Source organism: Scyliorhinus torazame, chromosome 2 (genome assembly GCF_047496885.1).
Source record: "Scyliorhinus torazame isolate Kashiwa2021f chromosome 2, sScyTor2.1, whole genome shotgun sequence".
Taxonomy (NCBI): domain Eukaryota; kingdom Metazoa; phylum Chordata; class Chondrichthyes; order Carcharhiniformes; family Scyliorhinidae; genus Scyliorhinus; species Scyliorhinus torazame.
This window is the reverse complement of record NC_092708.1, coordinates 400,728,855-400,755,834: the sequence shown is the minus strand read 5'-3', so window position 1 is coordinate 400,755,834 and position 26,980 is coordinate 400,728,855. Positions and strand designations below refer to the sequence as shown.

At 57.3% G+C, this 26,980-nt stretch overlaps 1 long non-coding RNA gene across 1 annotated transcript in view; it reads right to left on the bottom strand.

Annotated features, from left to right (window-relative positions):
* The window catches only part of LOC140407938 (uncharacterized), a 126,661-nt gene extending 99,974 nt beyond the window's left edge, over positions 1–26,687 (bottom strand). Inside the window, exons 1-2 of the long non-coding RNA XR_011939905.1 lie at positions 26,614–26,687; positions 16,641–16,739 (exon numbers count right to left, since the gene is read on the bottom strand). This is a non-coding gene — a long non-coding RNA (uncharacterized lncRNA). The remainder of the gene's footprint in view (positions 1–16,640; positions 16,740–26,613) is intronic.
* Positions 26,688–26,980: the final 293 nt, after the last annotated feature.

Here is a 26,980-nt window from a genome sequence, read left to right as displayed (position 1 = left end):
TACCTCACCGCCCACACCTATCCTCTACCTCACCACCCACACCTATCCTCCCCTCGCACCGCCCACACCTATCCTCTACCTCACCACCCACACCTATCCTCTACCTTACCGCCCACACCTATCCTCCCCTCGCACTGCCCACACCTATCCCCTACCTCACCGCCCACACCTATCCCCTACCTCACCGCCCACACCTATCCCCTACCTCACCGCCCACACCTATCCTCCCCTCGCACCGCCCACACCTATCCTCCCCTCGCACCCCCCACACCTATCCTCTACCTCACCGCCCACTCCTATCCCCTACCTCACCGCCCACACCTATCCCCTACCTCACCGCCCACACCTATCCCCGACCTCACCGCCCACACCTATCCCCTACCTCACCGCCCACACCTATCCCCTACCTCACCGCCCACACCTATCCTCCCCTCGCACCGCCCACACCTATCCTCCCCTCGCACCCCCCACACCTATCCCCTACCTCACCGCCCACACCTATCCTCTACCTCACCGCCCACACCTATCCCCTACCTCACCGCCCACACCTATCCTCTACCTCACCGCCCACACCTATCGTCTACCTCACCGCCCACACCTATCCTCTACCTCACCGCCCACACCTATCCTCCCCTCGCACCGCCCACACCTATCCTCTACCTCACCGCCCACACCTATCCCCTACCTCACCGCCCACACCTATCCTCCCCTTGCACCGCCCACACCTATCCTCCCCTCGCACCGCCCACACCTATCCTCTACCTCACCGCCCACACCTATCCCCTACCTCACCGCCCACACCTATCCTCCCCTCGCACCGCCCACACCTATCCTCTACCTCACCGCCCACACCTATCCTCTACCTCACCGCCCACACCTATCCTCTACCTCACCGCCCACACCTATCCTCCCCTCGCACCGCCCACACCTATCCTCTACCTCACCGCCCAAACCTATCCTCTACCTCACTGCCCACACCTATCCTCTACCTCACCGCCCACACCTATCCTCTACCTCACCGCCCACACCTATCCTCTACCTCACCGCCCACACCTATCCTCTACCTCACCGCCCAAACCTATCCTCCCCTCGCACCGCCCACACCTATCCTCTACCTCACCGCGCACACCTATCCTCTACCTCACCGCCCACACCTATCCTCCTCTCGCACCGCCCACACCTATCCTCTACCTCACCGCCCACACCTATCCTCTACCTCACCGCCCACACCTATCCTCTACCTCACCACCCACACCTATCCTCCCCTCGCACCGCCCACACCTATCCTCTACCTCACCACCCACACCTATCCTCTACCTTACCGCCCACACCTATCCTCCCCTCGCACTGCCCACACCTATCCCCTACCTCACCGCCCACACCTATCCCCTACCTCACCGCCCACACCTATCCCCTACCTCACCGCCCACACCTATCCTCCCCTCGCACCGCCCACACCTATCCCCTACCTCACCGCCCACACCTATCCCCTACCTCACCGCCCACACCTATCCCCTACCTCACCGCCCACACCTATCCTCCCCTCGCACCGCCCACACCTATCCCCTACCTCACCGCCCACACCTATCCCCTACCTCACCGCCCACACCTATCCCCTACCTCACCGCCCACACCTATCCTCTACCTCACCGCCCACACCTATCCTCTACCTCACCGCCCACACCTATCCTCCCCTCGCACCGCCCACACCTATCCTCCCCTCGCACCGCCCACACCTATCCTCCCCTCGCACCGCCCACACCTATCCCCTACCTCACCGCCCACACCTATCCTCTACCTCACCGCCCACACCTATCCACTACCTCACCGCCCACACCTATCCCCTACCTCACCGCCCACACCTATCCTCCCCTCGCACCGCCCACACCTATCCCCTACCTCACCGCCCACACCTATCCCCTACCTCACCGCCCACACCTATCCCCTACCTCACCGCCCACACCTATCCTCCCCTCGCACCGCCCACACCTATCCTCCCCTCGCACCGCCCACACCTATCCTCTACCTCACCGCCCACACCTATCCTCTACCTCACCACCCACACCTATCCCCCACCTCACCGCCCACACCTACCCCTACCTCACCGCCCACACCTATCCTCCCCTCGCACCGCCCACACCTATCCCCTACCTCACCGCCCACACCTATCCCCTACCTCACCGCCCACACCTATCCCCTACCTCACCGCCCACACCTATCCTCTACCTTACCGCCCACACCTATCCCCTACCTCACCGCCCACACCTATCCTCCCCTCGCACCGCCCACACCTATCCTCTACCTCACCGCCCACACCTATCCTCTACCTCACCACCCACACCTATCCCCCACCTCACCGCCCACACCTATCCCCTACCTCACCGCCCACACCTATCCTCCCCTCGCACCGCCCACACCTATCCCCTACCTCACCGCCCACACCTATCCCCTACCTCACCGCCCACACCTATCCCCTACCTCACCGCCGACACCTATCCCCTACCTCACCGCCCACACCTATCCCCTACCTCACCGCCCACACCTATCCTCTACCTCACCGCCCACACCTATCCCCTACCTCAACGCCCACACCTATCCTCCCCTCGCACCGCCCACACCTATCCTCTACCTCACCGCCCACACCTATCCTCTACCTCACCACCCACACCTATCCTCTACCTCACCACCCACACCTATCCTCTACCGCACCGCCCACACCTATCCTCCCCTCGCACCGCCCACACCTATCCTCTACCTCACCGCCCACACCTATCCTCTACCTCACCGCGCACACCTATCCTCCCCTCGCACCGCCTACACCTATCCTCTACCTCACCGCCCACACCTATCCCATACCTCACCGCCCACACCTATCACCTACCTCACCGCCCACACCTATCCTCCCCTCGCACCACCCACACCTATCCTCTACCTCACCGCCCACACCTATCCTCCCCTCGCACCGCCCACACCTATCCTCTACCTCACCACCCACACCTATCCTCTACCTCACCGCCCACACCTATCCTCTACCTCACCGCCCTCACCTATCCTCTACCTCACCGCCCTCACCTATCCTCCCCTCGCACCGCCCACACCTATCCTCTACCTCACCGCCCACACCTATCCTCTACCTCACCGCCCTCACCTATCCCCTACCTCACCGCCCACACCTATCCTCTACCTCACCACCCACACCTATCCTCTACCTCACCGCCCACACCTATCCTCTACCTCACCGCCCTCACCTATCCTCTACCTCACCGCCCTCACCTATCCTCCCCTCGCACCGCCCACACCTATCCTCTACCTCACCGCCCACACCTATCCTCCCCTCGCACCGCCCACACCTATCCTCTACCTCACCGCCCACACCTATCCCCTACCTCACCGCCCACACCTATCCCCTACCTCACCGCCCACACCTATCCTCCCCTCGCACCGCCCACACCTATCCCCTACCTCACCGCCCACACCTATCCTCTACCTCACCGCCCACACCTATCCCCTACCTCACCGCCCACACCTATCCCCAACCTCACCGCCCACACCTATCCTCTACCTCACCGCCCACACCTATCCCCTACCTCACCGCCCACACCTATCCTCTACCTCACCGCCCACACCTATCCCCTACCTCACCGCCCACACCTATCCCCTACCTCACCGCCCTCACCTATCCTCTACCTCACCGCCCACACCTATCCTCCCCTCGCACCGCCCACACCTATCCTCTACCTCACCGCCCACACCTATCCTCTACCTCACCGCCCACACCTATCCCCTACCTCACCGCCCACACCTATCCTCTACCTCACCGCCCACACCTATCCCCTACCTCACCGCCCACACCTATCCCCTACCTCACCGCCCTCACCTATCCTCTACCTCACCGCCCACACCTATCCTCCCCTCGCACCGCCCATACCTATCCTCCCCTCGCACCGCCCACACCTATCCTCTACCTCACCGCCCACACCTATCCCCTACCTCACCGCCCACACCTATCCCCTACCTCACCGCCCTCACCTATCCTCTACCTCACCGCCCACACCTATCCTCCCCTCGCACCGCCCACACCTATCCTCTACCTCACCGCCCACACCTATCCTCCCCTCGCACCGCCCACACCTATCCTCCCCTCGCACCGCCCACACCTGTCCCCTACCTCACCGCCCACACCTATCCCCTACCTCACCGCCCACACCTATCCTCCCCTCGCACCGCCCACACCTATCCTCCCCTCGCACTGCCCACACCTATCCCCTACCTCACCGCCCACACCTATCCTCCCCTCGCACCGCCCACACCTATCCTCCCCTCGCACCGCCCACACCTATCCTCTACCTCACCGCCCACACCTATCCTCCCCTCGCACCGCCCACACCTATCCTCCCCTCGCACCGCCCACACCTATCCTCTACCTCACCGCCCACACCTATCCCCTACCTCTCCGCCCACACCTATCCTCTACCTCACCGCCCACACCTATCCTCCCCTCGCACCGCCCACACCTATCCTCCCCTCGCACCGCCCACACCTATCCTCCCCTCGCACCGCCCACACCTATCCTCTACCTCACCGCCCACACCTATCCTCCCCTCGCACCGCCCACACCTATCCTCCCCTCGCACCGCCCACACCTATCCTCCCCTCGCACCGCCCACACCTATCCTCTACCTCACCGCCCACACCTATCCCCTACCTCTCCGCCCACACCTATCCTCTACCTCACCGCCCACACCTATCCTCTACCTCACCGCCCACACCTATCCTCCCCTCGCACCGCCCACACCTATCCCCTACCTCACCGCCCACACCTATCCTCCCCTCGCACCGCCCACACCTATCCTCCCCTCGCACCGCCCACACCTATCCTCTACCTCACCGCCCACACCTATCCCCTACCTCACCGCCCACACCTATCCTCTACCTCACCGCCCACACCTATCCTCCCCTCGCACCGCCCACACCTATCCCCTACCTCACCGCCCACACCTATCCTCCCCTCGCACCGCCCACACCTATCCTCTACCTCACCGCCCACACCTATCCTCTACCTCACCGCCCACACCTATCCTCCCCTCGCACCGCCCACACCTATCCTCCCCTCGCACCGCCCACACCTATCCTCTACCTCACCGCCCACACCTATCCTCCCCTCGCACCGCCCACACCTATCCCCTACCTCACCGCCCACAGCTATCCCCTACCTCACCGCCCACACCTATCCTCCCCTCGCACCGCCCACACCTATCCTCTACCTCACCGCCCACACCTATCCTCCCCTCGCGCCGCCCACACCTATCCTCTACCTCACCGCCCACACCTATCCTCTACCTCACCGTCCACACCTATCCTCCCCTCGCACCGCCCACACCTATCCTCCCTCGCACCGCCCACACCTATCCCCTACCTCACCGCCCACACCTATCCTCCCCTCGCACCGCCCACACCTATCCACTACCTCACCGCCCACACCTATCCCCTACCTCACCGCCCACACCTATCCTCTACCTCACCGCCCACACCTATCCACTACCTCACCGCCCTCACCTATCCTCTACCTCACCGCCCACACCTATCCACTACCTCACCGCCCACACCTATCCTCCCCTCGCACCGCCCACACCTATCCTCCCCTCGCACCGCCCACACCTATCCTCCCCTCGCACCGCCCACACCTATCCCCTACCTCACCGCCCACACCTATCCCCTACCTCACCGCCCACACCTATCCACTACCTCACCGCCCACACCTATCCTCTACCTCACCGCCCACACCTATCCCCAACCTCACCGCCCACACCTATCCTCTACCTCACCGCCCACACCTATCCTCTACCTCACCGCCCACACCTATCCTCCCCTCGCACCGCCCACACCTATCCTCCCCTCGCACCGCCTACACCTATCCTCTACCTCACCGCCCACACCTATCCTCTACCTCACCGCCCACACCTATCCTCCCCTCGCACCGCCCACACCTATCCTCCCCTCGCACCGCCCACACCTATCCCCTACCTCACCGCCCACACCTATCCTCCCCTCGCACCGCCCACACCTATCCTCCCCTCGCACCGCCCACACCTATCCCCTACCTCACCGCCCACACCTATCCTCTACCTCACCGCCCACACCTATCCTCCCCTCGCACCGCCCACACCTATTCTCCCCTCGCACCGCCCACACCTATCCCCAACCTCACCGCCCACACCTATCCCCTACCTCACCGCCCACACCTATCCTCCCCTCGCACCGCCCACACCTATCCCCTACCTCACCGCCCACACCTATCCTCTACCTCACCGCCCACACCTATCCTCTACCTCACCGCCCACACCTATCCCCTACGTCACCGCCCACACCTATCCCCTACCTCACCGCCCACACCTATCCCCTACCTCACCGCCCACACCTATCCTCTACCTCACCGCCCTCACCTATCCCCTACCTCACCACCCACACCTATCCTCCCCTCGCACCGCCCACACCTATCCCCTACGTCACCGCCCACACCTATCCCCTACCTCACCGCCCACACCTATCCCCTACCTCACCGCCCACACCTGTCCTCCCTTCGCACCGCCCTCACCTATCCTCCCCTCGCACCGCCCACACCTATCCTCTACCTCACCGCCCACACCTATTCCCTACCTCACCGCCCACACCTATCCCCTACCTCACCGCCCTCACCTATCCTCCCCTCGCACCGCCCACACCTATCCCCTACCTCACCGCCCACACCTATCCCCTACCTCACCGCCCACACCTATCCCCTACCTCACCGCCCTCACCTATTCTCCCCTCGCACCGCCCACACCTATCCTCTACCTCACCGCCCACACCTATCCTCCCCTCGCACCGCCCACACCTATCCCCTACCTCACCGCCCACACCTATCCCCTACCTCACCGCCCTCACCTATTCTCCCCTCGCACCGCCCACACCTATCCTCCCCTCGCACCGCCCACACCTATCCTCCCCTCGCACCGCCCACACCTATCCCCTACCTCACCGCCCACACCTATCCTACCCTCGCACCGCCCACATCTATCCTCCCCTCGCACCGCCCACACCTATCCTCCCCTCGCACCGCCCACACCTATCCTCTACCTCACCGCCCACACCTATCCTCCCCTCGCACCGCCCACACCTATCCTCCACTCGCACCGCCCACACCTATCCTCCCCTCGCACCGCCCACACCTATCCTCTACCTCACCGCCCACACCTATCCTCTACCTCACCGCCCACACCTATCCTCCACTCGCACCGCCCACACCTATCCTCCCCTCGCACCGCCCACACCTATCCCCTACCTCACCGCCCACACCTATCCTCCCCTCGCACCGCCCACACCTATCCTCCACTCGCACCGCCCACACCTATCCTCCCCTCGCACCGCCCACACCTATCCTCTACCTCACCGCCCACACCTATCCTCTACCTCACCGCCCACACCTATCCTCTACCTCACCGCCCACACCTATCCTCCCCTCGCACCGCCCACACCTATCCCCTACCTCACCGCCCACACCTATCCCCTACCTCACCGCCCACACCTATCCCCTACCTCACCGCCCACACCTATCCTCTACCTCACCGCCCACACCTATCCTCCCCTCGCACCGGCCACTCCTATCCCCTACCTCACCGCCCACACCTATCCTCCCCTCGCACCGGCCACTCCTATCCCCTACCTCACCGCCCACACCTATCCTCTACCTCACCGCCCACACCTATCCTCCCCTCGCACCGCCCACACCTATCCTCCCCTCGCACCGCCCACACCTATCCTCTACCTCACCGCCCACACCTATCCTCCCCTCGCACCGCCCACACCTATCCCCTACCTCACCGCCCACACCTATCCCCTACCTCACCGCCCACACCTATCCTCTACCTCACCGCCCACACCTATCCCCTACCTCACCACCCACACCTATCGTCTACCTCACCGCCCACACCTATCCCCTACCTCACCGCCCACACCTATCCCCTACCTCACCGCCCACACCTATCCTCTACCTCACCGCCCACACCTATACTCCCCTCGCACCGCCCACACCTATCCTCCCCTCGCACCGCCTACACCTATCCCCTACCTCACCGCCCACACCTATCCTCTACCTCACCGCCCACACCTATCCCCTACCTCACCACCCACACCTATCCTCTACCTCACCGCCCACACCTATACTCCCCTCGCACCGCCCACACCTATCCTCCCCTCGCACCGCCTACACCTATCCCCTACCTCACTGCCCACACGTATCCCCAACCTCACCGCCCACACCTATCCCCTACCTCACCGCCCACACCTATCCTCCCCTCGCACCGCCCACACCTATCCCCTACCTCACCGCCCACACCTATCCCTTACCTCACCGGCCACACCTATTCCCTACCTCACCGCCCACATCTATCCTCTACCTCACCGCCCACATCTATCCTCTACCCATCAAAGAACCCACTCATCTTCCCCACTGTTGTATGAGCCCTATGTATAATTTTAAACTAGATGAGGCTTAACCTTGCACATGACAAGGACGGATTCACCCTCCGCAAGGCTACCTCCCACCTCCCCTCCCAGCTCCTCCTCCCATTTCTCTGAAAGGGCTCCCTTCCACTCCATCAATTCCTTGTAGATATCCGTCATCTTCAACAGCACCTTGTCCTGCAACCCAGGGGTGGCAGCCCAGGTAAGGACGGCACCTGTCCCCTTGCAATGTCCCGAAACTGCAGGTACCTAAAGCCATTCCCCCTGGGCAATTCATCCACTTTCTCCAGCCCTGCGAATTTGCTCCCTATAAACAAGTCGTCAAAGCGCTCAGTCCCTGCCTGCCCCACCCCCTAAGTCTCACATCCAGCCCCACCGGCGCAAACCTCTGGTTATTACAGATTGGCTGCCACACCGAGGGACCCTCCAGCCCCAGGTGCTGCCTCCACTGCCCCCTCACCCTTAGGGCCGACAGCATCACTGGGTCGGTGGAGTACCTGGCTGGTGAACCTGGTAAAGGCGGCAACAACAAAGCCCTCCAACACGCCCCCCCTGCGCAATGCCGCCTCTAACCACCCCCACACCAACCCCTCCCCCACGGCCCATTTCCTTACCATGGCAATGTTCACTGCCCAATAATAGTTCATCATGTTCGGCAACGCCAGTCCCCCCACCCCACCCCCAAGAAAACCCGGCACACCCGCGGGGTCTTCCCGCCCCACACAAACCCGGAGATCAACCCACTGACCTCCTTAAATAATGACTTGGGAACAAAGATTGGGAGGTTCTGAAATACAAACAGGAACCTCGGCAGCATCACCACCTTCGCTGTCTGCACCCACCCCGCCAGCGACAGCACATCCCACCTCTTAAAGCATCTGCTCCAGCAGCCAAACCAAGCTCAGTTTATGTACCTACACCAGGGCCCGCGCTACCTGGATATCCAAACACACAAAACTCGCCCCAACACCCTTAACGGCAACTCCCCTAATCTCCATTCCTGCCCAGTGGCCTCAATCAGGAACACCTCACTCCTTCCCATATTCAATCCTGAAAAGCAGCCAAAATTCCCCCAGGATTTCCATGATGCATCCGATGCTGCCCACCGGGTCCAAAATGTCTAATAACAGGCCGTCCTCATACAACAGGCCCCCGTGCTCAATCTCTCTCGCCCCTCAACACTCTGAGCGCCACTGCCAGTGGCTCTATCGCCAAGGCAAAAAGCAACAGGGAGAGTGGGCACTGCTGCCCCATCCCGCAATGCAGCCCTCAAACTCACACTGTTCATCCGCACACTCGTGACTGGCACCTTGTCCAGCAACTGGGCCCAATCCACAAAGCCCTGCCGGGGCCCGAACCGACCCAGCACCTCCAGCAATTGCGCCCACTCCACCCGATTAAATTCCTTCTCCCCATCCATTGCCACCACTACCTCCACCTCCTGCCCCTCCGAAGGCATCATGACTACATTAAGCAGCCTCCTCACATTCGCCAACAACTGTCTCCCCTTCACAAAACCCGTCTGATCCTCGCCGATCACCCCCAGGACACAATCCTCACTTCATAATGCCAACACCTTTGCCAATAACTTGGTATCCCCGTTCAATAGTGATATCGAGCGGTATGACCCACACTGCTCCGGATGCCTAACCTTCTTTAAAGTCAAGGAGGTGGAAGCCTGCGGCACACCTTCGCCAGCAGTGGGCCCAGGTCCAACCCAAACCTTTTATAAAACTCGGAACCGGTCTGGCCCCGGTGCCTTCATGCCAGCATCATCCCCATACTATCCAACACTTCCCTCAGCTCAATTGGGACCCCCATTCCCCCATTACCTAACTAGCCCCTCCTCCCCCTTGGGAAACTCTAACCCATCCAGGAACCGCCGCATCCCCTCCTTCCCAGTTGGAGGCTCCGAGTTATAGAGCCTCCTATAGAACGCCTTGAACACCCCATTCACCCCCTCCAGGTCCATCACCACCTTACCCTTACCATCCCTAACTCTTATCAATCTTCCTTGCCGCCTCTTGCTTTCTCAACTGTTGTCAACATCCTGGCCACCTTCTCCCCGTACTCATACTCTGCCCCTCTGGCCCTCCACAGCTGCCCCACTGCCTTCCCCATAGAAACTAGCCCAAACTCCATCTGGAGCCTCTGTCGCTCCTTCAACAACCCTGCCTCCGAATATCTCCTGTCCACCCTCTAAATCTCGCCCACCAGTCGTGCCCTCTCCTCCTGCTCCGTTTTCTCCCTATGCGCCCAAATTGATATGAACTCCTCTGACTACAGCCTTGAGAGCCTCCCACAGCGTGGCCCTGTGACCTCTCCCGTGTCGTTCAGGTCCACATAGCCTTGAATGGCCGCCCACACCCACTCACGCACCCCCTCATCCACCAGCAAACCCACATCCAGCCTCCACTGCGGGCGTTGCCCACCTCCCACACCCCCCCTCTCCGGGCCACACGCAAATCCACCTAGTGCGGCGCATGGTCGGGAACCACAATCGCCGAATAGCCCGAATCGGCCAGACCTGCAGCATCATCTTGTCCAACACAAAGAAATCAATCCGGGAGTACGACACCCTCGAGGAGTTGGGGCTTCACCGATCCAAGTTCGGATCTATGACCGTTTTAAAATTGCCCCCATGATCAGCCGATGCGGCAAGTCCGGAATCTTCTCTATCACCGCCCTCTAAGTCCCGGTCATCCCAATATGGGGCAGAAACATTCACCTGCACCACTGGCATTCCCTCCAACTTCCCACTCACCATCTCATATCTCCCCCCCCCCCCCCCCCCCCCCCCCCCCCCCCCCCCCCGAATCAGCCACAATATTCACCACCTCGAACTCAACCCACTTATTAACCAACACCCCCCCGGCTTCATATCCAGCCCCAAATGAAGCAGCTGCCCCACCCATCCCTTCCTCAACCTCGTCAGGTCCCCCAGCCTCAGGTGCGTCTCCTGCAATAAAGCCACATCTGCCTTCAAACTCCTCAGATTGGTGAACACACGTGACTGTTTAACTGGCCCATTCAACCCGCCCTCATGTTCCGTGTGACCAGCCTACAAGAGACTACACCTGGAATACCGTGAACAGTTTTGGTCCCCTTATCTAAGGAAAGTTTGCGTCCTTCTTCCTTGTGATCAACCGCAGAGACAATATTCCTAATATCGTCCAAGTTTCTTAATCATGCCCCCTACATTTAAGTCTAAATCATTGATATCTAAACCTCGAACAGCAAAGGCCCTGTGCAACCTGTCCTCAGAGCAGAGGCGGAGTTTTTACAGTCAGCTCTAAAATGGATGGCGAGGTAGAGACATGGAGTATTTTAGAAAGGGGATTTCAGAGCTTGGGGCTAAGGTACAGCCGCTAATAATGGGCTGGTGAAAATCAGGGTGGCATAAGAGGCATAATTGAAGAAGTGCATAAATAACAGAGGGCGATAAACGAGGTTATAATGATACGGAGTCAGGAAGGGGGGGTTCGGACAAGAAGGAATCTGAAAACGATTTAAAATCGAGGGGAAAAAACAGAAAATGCTGGATAACTCAGCAGATGTGGCAGCATTTACAGAATGTAGTAGGGTCATGTGGACTTGAACTCTGCTTCTCTCTGCACAGAAGCTGCCAGAGCGGCTCAGGTCATCCAGCATCTGTTTTTATTCCAGATTTCCAGCATCTGCAGTATTCTGCTTTAATTTAAAATTGAGCGGTTGTTGAACCAGGGACCAATACACGTCAGCAAGCACAGGGATTGATGTAGGAGCGATTTGAAGACCTGTGTATTGAGTCAGCTTCCACGTGGGGTTATTCCCTGTGGCTCAACTCAGTACAGAGAGGAACAAACACAATGACAACCTGGACAAGGTGGCTATTTAATCAAGCTTATTACGTGTACACGGAGAACAGACTGGATATCGGCCAAGATCTGTTCTGCTGAACAAAGACCAGAACACAGTACTTATACAATGTTCAAAAATCAATAGCCCACCCCAGTTGGGCGCGATCCAAACCCTGAAGCTGCTGTGTGTAAACTTATCCAATAGAATCGCAAGCAGTGTTTAAACTTATCCAATAGAATCGCAAGCAGTGTTTAAACTTATCCAATAGAATCGCAAGCAGTGTTTAAACTTATCCAATAGAATCGCAAGCAGTGTTTAAACTTATCCAATAGAATCGCAAGCAGTGTTTAAACTTATCCAATAGAATCGCAAGCAGTGTTTAAACTTATCCAATAGAATCGCAAGCAGTGTTTAAACTTATCCAATAGAATCGCAAGCAGTGTTTAAACTTATCCAATAGAATCGCAAGCAGTGTTTAAACTTATCCAATAGAATCGCAAGCAGTGCATGATTGATCCTCATCCTGACAGCTGTGTCCAATCCCAGCAGCCCGTGCTGACTGTTTGTGAGAAACAGAACAACAGAACCAGCACCCTGAATTGTTTCACAAAGAAGTAGGGCAGCACGGTAGCATAGTGGTTAGCACAATTGCTTCACAGCTCCAGGGTCCCAGGTTCAATTCCGGCTTGGGTCACTGTCTGTGCGGAGTCTGCACATCCTCCCCGTGTGTGCGTGGGTTTCCTCCAGGTGCTCCGGTTTCCTCCCACAGTCCAAAGATGTGCAGGTTAGGTGGATTGGCCATGATAAATTGCCCCTTAGTGTCCAAAATTGCCCTTAGTGTTGGGTGGGGTTACTGGGTTATGGGGATAGGGTGGAGGTGTTGACCTTGGGTAGGGTGCTCTTCCCAAGAGCCGGTGCAGACTCGATGGGCCGAATGGCCTCCTTCTGCACTGTAAATACTATGATAAAAAGTAATGTCCTTTTGGTCAAGTTAGCTATCCTAAATCCCATTTGATTACTTATTACTGCTATGTCCTAAAAATATATGTTTAATGGTTAATAATGATTACTCAGTCCTATAATTCATCTCAATCCTTAATAAAACAACTTAAGTAAAACTACTCTAGTGGCATGCTAACTATTCAGTTTTAAGAGATATCATCGCTGAACCCCCCCCCTTCAGGGATGACTGATGCACGGTGGCACAGTGGTTAGCACTGCTGCCTCACAGTACCTGGGTCCCAGGTTCAATCCCAGGTACATTTTCAGGAGATTTCCCAGTGGTGCAGTGCAGTTTTGTATTCTCATATGTGGACATCTTGGAGAACAATTCAGATACAAAGTTGTCAGAGACTGAGGTCATGGATTTGGAGAATGACGACTAGCAGAATTCCACATGCCCTAAACATCATCAATCGCTAAAACGTCAATAAAACACAAGGGAAATAGAACAAAATAAATCAATTTGGTGTGACAAGGTATGAAGTCTTGAGTCAACATGACCATTTCTGTAACTGATAACTGTGACACTGACATTAATGCGAGCTATAATAATTCTCTAGCAGCTGTCAGAAACCGGTCATTTAGAAGCTGAATGTTTAGGTGGTAGATCAGGAGAAGAGTCAGGGCCCATTAGGGACCAACATGGCAATGTGTGTGGAGCCTGAAGACAAGGTGAGGTTTTAAATTAGTATTTTGCATCTGTGTTCACTATGAAGAGGGACGATGTAGGTATAGTAATCAGGGAGGGGACTGCGATGTACGAGAACAGATTAAGATTGAGAGGGAGGAGGTATTAACGGTTTTAGCTGGATTAAGAGTGAATAAGTCCCCAGGTCCAGGTGAGATGTATCCCAGGCGGCTGTGGGAGGCGAGGGAGGAGATTGAAGAGGCTCTGAGAATAATTTTCAATTCCTCTCTGGTCCAGTCGGGGAACACTTCAGCAGTCAAGGGCATTCAGCCTCTGATCTCCGGGTAAGCGTTCTCCAAGGCGGCCTTCAGGACGCGCGACAACGCAGAATCGCCAAGCTGAAGTTTATAGCCAAGTTCCGCACACATGAGTGCAGCCTCAACCGGGACCTGGGATTCATGTCGCATTACATTCATCCCCCACCATCTGGCCTGCAAAATCCTACCAACTGTCCTGGCTTGATACAATTCACACCTCTTTAACCTGGGGTTACCCCATCTCTGGATCTGTAAAGATTTAATCACCTGCTAATGCTCGCATTCCAAGCATTGTCTGGCATCTTTGAATTTGTCTATATATGTGTTTCTGGAACAGACCTCTTCATTCACCTGAGGAAGGAGCAGCGCTCCGAAAGCTAGTGACATCGAAACAAACCTGTTGGACTTTAACCTGGTGTTGTAAAACTTCTTACAGGAGAGGTGCCAGAGGGAGGACAGCTAATGTGGTAGCATTATTCAAGAAGGGTGGTAGAGAAACAACAGTTAATTACAGATCAGTGAGTCTAACTTCAGTGGCAGGGACATATTGGAAACAATTCTGAGGGACAGAATTAATCACCACATGGGGAGGCAAGGGTTAATCAGGGCACAGGAGTATGGCTTTGTCAACAGGAGATCATGGGCCGGAGTCTCCGTTTTGGAGAGTAAGTCCCCACGCCGTCGTGAAAGCTGTGGCCTACACGCCAGGAAAACTGGCGTCAAAAGGCCACCGATTTGCCGTTTTACTGGGGCTAGCAGGGAGCCGGCATGGAGCTCCCAGCTCTCGCTGCCGATACGGCCCCCAGCACTCCCGCTTCAGAGGCCGCGCATGCGCACGACAGCGGCCTGCAGGGTCTGCGTCGTGCTCCATGGCGGACTCAGTCCGCGGGCCTGGACTGCCAAAGTAGTGCCCCGCATCGGCCGCTCGCGAGCCCCGGACCGCCCGCCCACATTGCCCCCAGCCCCGAATAAAGCCCCCCCTACCGGCCGATCGGCCGACCCCTGACTCTGGTGGCCCTGGACTGAGTCCGCAACCGCCACGCGAGGATCCTGGGCGGTGTGAGCACACGTAAGCCACGCCGTCGGGAACTCGGCCGGTCGGGCACGGAGCATCGCGGAGCGGGCCTCAGCCAATGCGGTGGATACTCGGCGGGGCAGACTCCACCCAGAAATGGGTGGTGTGTAAATAGTGAGGAGGAAAGCCTTAAATTACAGGATGAGATAGACGGGCTAGTTAGATGGGCAGAACAGTGGCAAAATGGAATTTAATCCTGAACATTGTGAGGTGGTGCATTTGGGAGGGCTAAAAAGACAAGGGAATATGCAATGAAAGGTCAGACCCTAGGGAGTACAGAGGGACCTTGCTGTGCATGTCCATGGACCTCTGAAGACAGCAGGACAGGTAGATAAGATGGTTAAGAAGGTATACGGGATACTTGCCTTTATTAACCGAGCATCGAATATAAGAGTAGGGGGGGTTATGATGCAGCTTTAAAACTCTGGTTAGGCCACAGCTGGAGCACTGTGTGTAGTTCTGGTCATTGCAGCATACGAGTGATTACACTGGAGAGGGTTGCAGAGGAGATTCACCTGGATATTACCTGGGCTGAAGCATTTCAGCTACAAGAGAGACTGGATAGGCTGGGGATGTTTTCCTTGGAGCAGAGAAGTATCTGAGAGGCATAGATTTAAGGTAAGGGGCAGCAGGTTTAGTGAGGAGTGAGTAAAATCGTTTCAATCAGAGGGTGGTTGGGATCTGGAACCTACTGCCTCAAATGGTAGCCGAGGTGGGAACCCTCACAACATTTAAGAAATATTTAGATGAGAATGTGAAATGCCACAGCCTACAAGGCAACGGAGGGTGGCACGGTAGCACAGTTGCCTCCCAGCGCCAGAGTCCCAGGTTCGATTCCCACCTGGCTGTGCCGAGTCTGCATGTTCTCTCCGTGTCTGCGTGGGTTTCCTCCGGGAGCTCCGGTTTCCTCCCACAAGTCCCGAAAGACGTGCTGTTAGGTAATTTGGACATTCGACTTCTCCCTCTGTGTACCCGAACGGGCACCGGAATGTGGCGACTAGGGGCTTTTCACAGTAACTTCAATGCAGTGTTAATGTAAACCTACTTGTGACACTAATAAAGATTATTATTATATTATAAGTACTGGAAAATGGAATTAGAGTAGATAGGTGCTTGATGGCTGCCGTGGACATGATGGGCCGAACGGCCTGTTTTCATGCTGTGAAGTTCTATGACTCTATGGATCTGTTGCTCTTTTCAGTGGCCACATATTGTGAGGAAAGAGAATGATGGAGGAGCATTGGAAGCAGTTTTGCTGGCACATGTTGGCGCTCACCTCAGTTCCAACGGTGCTGGAAGATGCTTTGTGGCTCAGGCGGCCCTCGTCTTGCGAGGTATCCAGGGACTGGCGGGCCCGTCGCCCAGTCTTCACGATCTGGAAAGGGGGATGAAGGACAGAGGTTTTACACAAAGGAAATAGATCACAGTCCAGTCAGCTGGCTCAGTGCCCCAGGACGGTCTCAGCATGTTCACCTGTAGTGGGTGTGCGCAGATGTCCCACATGCTCTTCTCCTCCCTCTCTGTGTTTCTTTGTCTATGCTCCACTCGGACTGCAATATTCACAGTTGACCCATCCTGCACCTCCCCTGAACACTTTCAGGTCATTGTCAAAGCAGGTTTCTGCCCGAGGACCCTCGCCTCTGAGTCAGAGGGTCATGGGTTTGAGTCCTACTCCAGAGACTTCAGCACAAAATTCTGGTTGACCTTCCCAGTGCCGTTCTGAGGGAGTGCTGCACTGTCTGAGGTGCTGTCTTTCAGATGAATCTTTAAACAAAGGACCCATCTGCCCTCTCGGGTGGATGAAAAAGAATGAGTCACGCCGGTCTCCAATCGCAGTTCAAACTGGCTCAGTCAGTGACAGGACACAGGGATGGATGGAGAAAGATTTGCGCTGAAGTTCTCCAGGGGGTTGAATTTGGATCAACTACTCTTTTTAACTTTTATAAGCGACCTCGGTTTGGATGGAGGGAGCAGCAGTCTAAAACCTGCAGATGATACAAAACCTGGCAGTGTGGTGGAGAGAGCTGAGAGTTAGAGGCCTCGAGATAACAGACAGCACAGTGAAATGGATAGAACCCTGACAGATGAGTTCACGGGGCAAAAGTGTGAAGGGAGGAATTTTGTGAGGCCTGATATAGAAAGACTCAGAGTGGAGAAGAGCAGGAGGAGCTCAGTGTCTGAATATATAAATCTTTATGGATGATTTGATTTAATTTATTATTGTCTCACGTATTAGTATACAGTGAAAAGTGTTGTTTCTTGCATGCTGTACAAACAATGCATACCGTACATAGGGAAGGAAGGAGAGACTGCAGAATATAATGTTACAATCATAGCTAGGGTGTAGAGAAAAGATCAACTTAACACGAGGTAGGTCCATTCAAAAGTCTGATGGCTGTGGGGAAGAAGCTGTTCTTGAGCCGGTTGGTACGTGACCTCAAACTTTGGTATCTTTTTCCTGCGGGAGAAGGTGGAAGAGAGAATGTCCGGGGTGCGTGGGGTCCTTAATTATGCTGCCTGCCTTTCTGAGGCAGCGGGAATTGTAGGCAGAGTCAATGGATGGGAGGCTGGTTTGCGTGATGGACTGGGCTACATTCCTGACCCGTGCGGCCTTGGGCACAGATGGCAGGATAGGATGTAAAGGTGGTTAAAGATCATCAGAGTGACTTGCGTTTAGAAATGGGAGCACTGGACTCGAAAAGCAAAGATGTTGCTGAACATTATAAATCAGCTGGAATCTTGTGGACAATTACGGGCCCCACCCTTTAGGAAAGATGTAAAAGTCTTAGAAAAGGAACAGATAAGATTTACCAGGATGTTTCCAGGGCGAGGGATTCCAGTTATGAGGAGAATTTGGAGACATTAGGACTGTTTTTGCAAAAAGAGGTTTGAAAGGTGATGAGAGGTTTTGATAGAGAAAAACTATTCCTTCTGGGAGAGGGTCAATAACCATTGATCACAGGTTTAAAATCATTGGAATGTGATCGAGAGGGGAGATGAGGAGAGATGCTTTCACTCAAGAGAGTTGTTTCCATTGAATTGAATTTACAGTGCAGAAGGAGGCCATTCGGTCCATCGAGTGTGCACCGGCTCTTGGAAAGAGCACCCCACTTAAGCCCACACCTCCACCCTATCCCCTTAACCCAGTAACCCTACCTAACCTAAGGGCAATTTATCATGGCCAATCCACCTAACCTGCACATCTTTGGACTGTGGGAGGAAACCAGAGCACCCGGAGGAAACCTTCAGACACGGGGGGAACGTGCAGACTCCCCACAGACAGTGACCCAAGCCAGGAATCGAACCTGGGACCCTGGAGCTGTGAAGGAACTGTGCTAACCACTGTGCTACCGTGCTGAATATTTGGCATGGAAAGCTCTTGGAAGCTGATTCCTTGAATTCTATTGAGTTAGAGAGGGCCTGAGGATGAGGATATTACTGTCACCTCTAGCCCACTAAACACTCGACTATCCTCTTCAGTTCGACGCTCCAGACAATTCTGCTGCCTGTGTCTTAACTCGCACTGAGTTCCGTTCCTCTGTAATCCTTGTACTCACTGACCCACATTCGCTCAATTTTCAAATTCTCTCATGTTGCTGCTGGCCCCTCACTAACTCTCCAATTCTCTATTCTCTTGCAGCCCGCATAGCTAAGCTTTGCAATTCCCTATTTAAACCTCTCAGCCTATCAAGACTCTCTAAACCGTAGGCGGCACGTCAGCACAGTGGTTAGCACTGTTGCTTCACAGCGCCAGGGACCCGGATACGATTCCCGGCTTGGGTCACTGTCTTTGTGGAGTCTGCACGTCCTCCCCGTGTCTGCGTGGGTTTCCTCCGGGTGCTCCGAAAAAAAGACGTGTTTGTTAGATGAATTGGACATTCTGAATTCTCCCTCTGTGTACCCGAACAGGCGCCGGAATGTGGCGACTAGGGGCTTTTCACAGTAACTTCATTGCAGTGTAAATGTAAGCCTACTTGTGACACTAATAAAGATTATTAGTATAAACCTCTCTGCCTATCAAGACTCTCTCTGAACATCGCTATCAATACTCTCTCTGAACCTCTCGATCAATACTCTCCCTGAACCTCTCTATCAATACTCTCTCTGAACCTCTCGATCAATACTCTCCCTGAACCTCTCTATCAATACTCTCTCTGAACCTCTCTATCAATACTCTCTCTGAGCCTCTCTATCAATACTCTCCCTGACCCTCTCTATCAATACTCTCCCTGAACCTCTCTATCAATACTCTCCCTGACCCTCTCCATCAAAACTCTCCCTGAACCTCTCTATCAATACTCTCTCTGAACCTCTCTATCAATATTCTCCCTGAACCTCTCTATCAATACTCACTCTGAACCTCTCGATCAACACTCTCTCTGAACCTCTCTATCGATACTTTCGCTGAACCTCTCTATCAATATATTCTCTCCCTGACCCTCTCTATCAATACTCTCCCTGAACCTCTCTATCAATACTCTCTCTGAACCTCTCTATCAATACTCTCCCTGAACCTCTCTATCAATACTCTCTGAACCTCTATCAATACTCTCTCTGAACCTCTCTATCAATACTCTCTCTGAACCTCTCTATCAATACTCTCCCTGAACCTCTCTATCAATACTCTCTGAACCTCTATCAATACTCTCTCTGAACCTCTCTATCAATACTCTCTCTGAACCTCTCTATCAATACTCTCTCTGAACGTCTCTATCAATACTCTCCCTGTACCTGTCTATCAATACTCTCCCTGAACCTCTCTATCAATACTCTCTCTGAACGTCTCTATCAATACTCTCTCTGAACCTCTCTATCAATACTCTCTCTGAACCTATCAATACTCTCTCTGAACCTCTCTCTCAATACTCTCTCTGAACCTCTCGATCAATACTCTCCCTGAACCTCTCTATCAATACTCTCTCTGAACCTCTCTATCAATACTCTCTCTGAACATCTCTCTCAATACTCTCTCTGAACATCTCTATCAATACTCTCCCTGAACCTCTCTATCAATACTCTCTCTGAACATATCTCTATCAATACTCTCCCTGAACCTCTCTATCAATACTCTCTCTGAAACTCTCCATCAATACTCTCCCTGAACCTATCAATACTCTCTCTGAACCTCTCTATCAGTACTCTCCCTGAACCTCTCTATCAATACTCTCTCTGAACCTCTCTATCAATACTCTCCCTGAACCTCTCTATCAATACTCTCTCTGAACCTCTCTATCAATACTCTCCCTGAACCTCTCTATCAATACTCTCTCTGAACCTCTCTATCAATACTCTCTCTGAACCTTTCTATCAATACTCTCTCTGAACCTCTCTATCAATACTCTCTCTGAACCTCTCTATCAATACTCTCTCTGAACCTCTATATCAATACTCTCTCTGAACATACCTCTATCAATACTCTCCCTGAACCTCTCTATCAATACTCTCTCTGAGCCTCTCTATCAATACTCTCCCTGACCCTCTCTATCAATACTCTCTCTGAACCTCTCTATCAATACTCTCTCTGAACCTCTCTATCAATACTCTCCCTGACCCTCTCTATCAAAACTCTCCCTGAACTTCTCTATCAATACTCTCTCTGAACCTCTCGATCAATACTCTCCCTGAACCTCTCTATCAATACTCTCTCTGTACATCTCTATCAATACTCCCCCTGAACCTCTCTATCAATACTCTCCCTGACCCTCTCTATCAATACTCTCCCTGAACCTCTCTATCAATACTCTCTCTGAACCTCTCTCTCAATACTCTCTCTGAACCTCTCTATCAATACTCTCTCTGAACCTCTCTATCAATACTCTCCCTGAACCTCTCTATCAATACTCTCTCTGAACCTATCAATACTCTCTCTGAACATCTCTATCAATACTCTCCCTGAACCTCTCTATCAAAACTCTCCCTGAACCTCTCTATCAATACTCTCCCTGAACCTCTCTATCAATACTCTCCCTGAACCTCTCTATCAAAACTCTCCCTGAACCTCTCTATCAATACTCTCCCTGAACCTCTCTATCAATACTCTCCCTGAACCTCTCTATCAATACTCTCTCTGTACATCTCTATCAATACTCCCCCTGAACCTCTCTATCAATACTCTCCCTGACCCTCTCTATCAATACTCTCTGTACCTCTCTATCAATAGTCTCTCTGAACGTCTCTATCAATACTCTCTCTGAACCTCTCGATCAATACTCTCTCTGAACCTATCAATACTCTCCCTGAACATATCTCTATCAATACTCTCCCTGAACCTCTCTATCAATACTCTCTCTGAACCTCTCTATCAATACTCTCTCTGAACCTCTATATCAATACTCTCTCTGAACCTCACTATCAATACTCTCCCTGAACCTCTCTATCAATAGTCTCTCTGAACCTCTCTATCAATACTCTCTGTACCTCTCTATCCATACTCTCTCTGAACCTCTCTATCAATACTCTCTCTGAACCTCTATATCAATACTCTCTCTGAACCTCTCTATCAATACTCTCTGTACCTCTCTATCAATACTCTCTCTGAACCTCTCTATCAATACTCTCTCTGAACCTCTCTATCAATACTCTCTCTGAACCTTTCTATCAATACTCTCCCTGAACCTCTCGATCAATACTCTCCCTGAACCTCTCTATCAATACTCTCCCTGAACCTCTCTATCAATACTCTCTCTGTACATCTCTATCAATACTCCCCCTGAACCTCTCTATCAATACTCTCCCTGACCCTCTCTATCAATACTCTCTGTACCTCTCTATCAATAGTCTCTCTGAACCTCTCTATCAATACTCTCTCTGAACGTCTCTATCAATACTCTCTCTGTACATCTCTATCAATACTCCCCCTGAACCTCTCTATCAATACTCTCCCTGACCCTCTCTATCAATACTCTCCCTGAACCTCTCTATCAATACTCTCTCTGAACCTCTCTCTCAATACTCTCTCTGAACCTCTCTATCAATACTCTCTCTGAACCTCTCTATCAATACTCTCTCTGAACCTCTCTATCAATATTCTCTCTGAACCTCTCTCTCAATACTCTCTCTGAACCGCTCTATCAATACTCTCCCTGAACCGCTCTATCAATACTCTCTCTGAACCTCTCTATCAATACTCTCTCTGAACCTCTCTATCAATACTCTCTCTGAACCTCTCTCTCAATACTCTCTCTGAACCTCTCTATCAATACTCTCTCTGAACCGCTCTATCAATACTCTCTCTGAACCTCTCTATCAATACTCTCTCTGAACCGCTCTATCAATACTCTCTCTGAACCTCTCTATCAATACTCTCTCTGAGCCTCTCTATCAATACTCTCTCTGAGCCTCTCTATCAATACTCTCTCTGAACCTCTCTATCAATACTCTCTCTGAACCTCTCTATCAATACTCTCTCTGAGCCTCTCTATCAATACTCTCTCTGAGCCTGTCTATCAATACTCTCCCTGAACCTCTCGATCAATACTCTCTCTGAACCTCTCTATCAATACTCTCTCTGAGCCTCTCTATCAATACTCTCTCTGAACCTCTCTATCAATACTCTCTCTGAACCTCTCTATCAATACTCTCCCTGACCCTCTCTATCAATATCCCACGGACTCAGTGTGTCCCTCACCCCCCCGGCCACAGTGTCCCCCTCATCCCCCGGGCCACAGTGTGTCCCCCACCCCCCGGCCTCAGTGTCCCCCCCACCCCCCGGCCACAGTGTCCCCCCCACCCCCCGGCCACAGTGTCCCCCCCACCCCCCCCGGCCACAGTGTGTCCCCCACCCCCCGGCCTCAGTGTCCCCCCCACCCCCCGGCCACAGTGTCGACCCCCCCCGGCCACAGTGTACCCCCACCCCCCGGCCACAGTGTCCCCCCCACCCCCCGGCCACAGTGTTCCCCCCAACCCCCGGCCACAGTGTCCCCCCCACCCCCCCGGCCTCAGTGTCCCCCCCACCCCCCGGCCACAGTGTCGACCCCCCCGGCCACAGTGTCCCCCCCACCCCCCGGCCACAGTGTCGACCCCCCCGGCCACAGTGTTCCTCCCACCCCCCGGCCACAGTGTCGACCCCCCCGGCCACGGTGTCCCCCCCACCCCCCGGCCACAGTGTCGACCCCCCCGGCCACAGTGTTCCCCCCCCCCGGTCACAGTGTGTCCCCCACCCCCCGGCCACAGTGTCCCCCCCACCCCCCGGCCATAGTGTTCCCCCCACCCCCCCCCCCCGGCCACAGTGTGTCCCCCACCCCCCGGCCTCAGTGTCCCCCCCACCCCCCGGCCACAGTGTCGACCCCCCCGGCCACAGTGTTCCCCCCCCCCCCCGGCCACAGTGTCCCTCCCACCCCCCGGCCTCAGTGTCCCCCCCACCCCCCGGCCTCAGTGTCCCCCCCACCCCCCGGCCTCAGTGTCACCCCCACCCCCCGGCCACAGTTTCCCCCCCCCCCCCCCGGCCACAGTGTGTCCCCCACCCCCCGGCCTCAGTGTCCCCCCCACCCCCCGGCCCCAGTGTCCCCCCCACCCCCCGGCCATAGTGTTCCCCCACCCCCCGGCCATAGTGTTCCCCCACCCCCCGGCCTCAGTGTCCCCCCCACCCCCCCGGCCACAGTGTTCCCCCCCCCCCCCCGGCCACAGTGTGTCCCCCCCCCCCCCCGGCCACAGTGTGTCCCCCCCCCCCCGGCCACAGTGTGTCCCCCCCCCCCCCCGGCCACAATGTGTGTCCCCCCCCCCGGCCACAGTGTGTCGTCCCCCCCCCCCGGCCACAGTGTGTCCCCCACCCTCCCCGGCCACAGTGTGTCCCCCACCCTCCCCGGCCACAGTGTGTCCCCCACCCCCCCCCCGGCCACAGTGTGTCCCCCACCCCCCCCCCCGGCCACAGTGTGTCCCCCACCCCCCCCCCCGGCCACAGTGTGTCCCCCACCCCCCCCCGGCCACAGTGTGTCCCCCACCCCCCCCCGGCCACAGTGTGTCCCCCACCCCCCCCCGGCCACAGTGTGTCCCCCACCCCCCCCCCGGCCACAGTGTGTCCCCCACCCCCCCCCCGGCCACAGTGTGTCCCCCACCCCCCCCCGGCCACAGTGTGTCCCCCACCCCCCCCCGGCCACAGTGTCCCCCCCACCCCCCCCCCGGCCACAGTGTCCCCCCCACCCCCCCCCCCCGGCCACAGTGTTCCACCCCCCCCCCCCCGGCCACAGTGTGTGTCCCCCCCGGCCACAGTGTGTCCCCCACCCCCCCCGGCCACAGTGTGTCCCCCACCCCCCCCCGGCCACAGTGTTCCCCCCCCCCGGCCACAGTGTGTCCCCCACCCCCCCCCGGCCACAGTGTGTCCCCCACCCCCCCCCGGCCACAGTGTGTCCCCCACCCCCCCCCGGCCACAGTGTTCCCCCCCCCCCCGGCCACAGTGTTCCCCCACCCCCCCCCGGCCACAGTGTGTCCCCCACCCACCCCCCCCCGGCCACAGTGTCCCCCCCACCCCCGCCCGGCCACAGTGTGTTCCCCCCACCCCCGCCCGGCCACAGTGTGTTCCCCCCACCCCCCCCCGGCCACAGTGTTCCCCCACCCCCCCCCCCGGCCACAGTGTTCCCCCACCCCCCCCCGGCCACAGTGTTCCCCCACCCCCCCCCCCCCGGCCACAGTGTTCCCCCCCCCCCCCGGCCACAGTGTTCCCCCACCCCCCCCCCCGGCCACAGTGTTCCCCCGCCCCCCGGCCACAGTGTTCCCCCACCCCCCCCCCGGCCACAGTGTTCCCCCACCCCCCCCCCCGGCCACAGTGTGTCCCCCACCCCCGCCCGGCCACAGTGTGTCCCCCACCCCCGCCCGGCCACAGTGTGTTCCCCCCACCCCCCCCCGGCCACAGTGTGTTCCCCCCACCCCCCCCGGCCACAGTGTTCCCCCACCCCCCCCCCGGCCACAGTGTGTTCCCCCCACCCCCCCCCGGCCACAGTGTGTTCCCCCCACCACCCCCCCCGGCCACAGTGTGTTCCCCCCACCCCCCCCCCCGGCCACAGTGTGTCCCCCACCCCCCCCCGGCCACAGTGTTCCCCCACCCCCCCCCCGGCCACAGTGTTCCCCCGCCCCCCGGCCACAGTGTTCCCCCACCCCCCCCCGGCCACAGTGTTCCCCCACCCCCCCCCGGCCACAGTGTGTTCCCCCCACCCCCCCCCCGGCCACAGTGTTCCCCCACCCCCCCCCCGGCCACAGTGTTCCCCCCACCCCCCCCCCGGCCACAGTGTTCCCCCACCCCCCCCCGGCCACAGTGTTCCCCCCACCACCCCCCCCGGCCACAGTGTTCCCCCCCACCCCCCCCCCCCCGGCCACAGTGTTCCCCCCACCCCCCCCCCCGGCCACAGTGTTTCCCCCCCCCCCCCCCCGGCCACAGTGTTCCCCCCACCCCCCCCCCCGGCCACAGTGTTCCCCCCACCCCCCCCCCCCCGGCCACAGTGTGTTCCCCCCACCCCCCCCCCCCCGGCCACAGTGTGTTCCCCCCACACCCCCCCCGGCCACAGTGTGTTCCCCCCACACCCCCCCCGGCCACAGTGTGTTCCCCCACCCCCCCCCCCCGGCCACAGTGTTCCCCCCACCCCCCCCCCCCCGGCCACAGTGTGTTCCCCCCACCCCCCCCCCCGGCCACAGTGTGTTCCCCCCACCCCCCCCCGGCCACAGTGTGTCCCCCACCCCCCCCGGCCACAGTGTTCCCCCGCCCCCCGGCCACAGTGTTCCCCCACCCCCCGGCCACAGTGTGTTCCCCCCACCCCCCCCCGGCCACAGTGTTCCCCCCCCCCCCCGGCCACAGTGTGTTCCCCCCACCCCCCCCCCCGGCCACAGTGTTCCCCCACCACCCCCGGCCACAGTGTGTCCCCCACCCCCCCCCCCCGGCCACAGTGTGTCCCCCACCCCCCCCCCCGGCCACAGTGTGTCCCCCACCCCCCCCCCCGGCCACAGTGTGTTCCCCCCACCCCCCCCCAGCCACAGTGTGTTCCCCCCACCCCCCCCCCCGGCCACAGTGTTCCCCCACCCCCCCCGGCCACAGTGTGTCCCCCACCCCCCCCCCCCGGCCACAGTGTGTCCCCCACCCCCCCCCCCGGCCACAGTGTTCCCCCACCCCCCCCCCCCCGGCCACAGTGTGTCCCCCACCCCCCCCCCCGGCCACAGTGTTCCCCCACCCCCCCCCCGGCCACAGTGTTCCCCCCACCCCCCCCCCCCCGGCCACAGTGTTCCCCCCACCCCCGGGGGGCCGGCTCCATCCGGGTTTTTCTCACCCGCGGATTCTCCTCCAGAATATCCTCCATCTTCCCCGGCTCACTGCGCATGCGCGGGGATCCCCATGGCAACCGCAACAACAACTGACAGGCTCAGAATACAGCTTCCCTCAGTACTGACCCTCTGACAGTGCGGCACTCCCGCAGTACTGACCCTCTGACAGTGCAGCACTCCCGCAGTACTGACTCTCTGACAGTGCAGCACACCCTCAGTACTGACCCTCTGACAGTGCAGCACTCCCTCAGTACTGACCCTCTGACAGTGCGGCACTCCCTCAGTACTGACCCTCTGACAGTGCAGCACTCCCGCAGTACTGACTCTCTGATAGTGCGGCACTCCCTCAGTACTGACCCTCTGACAGTGCGG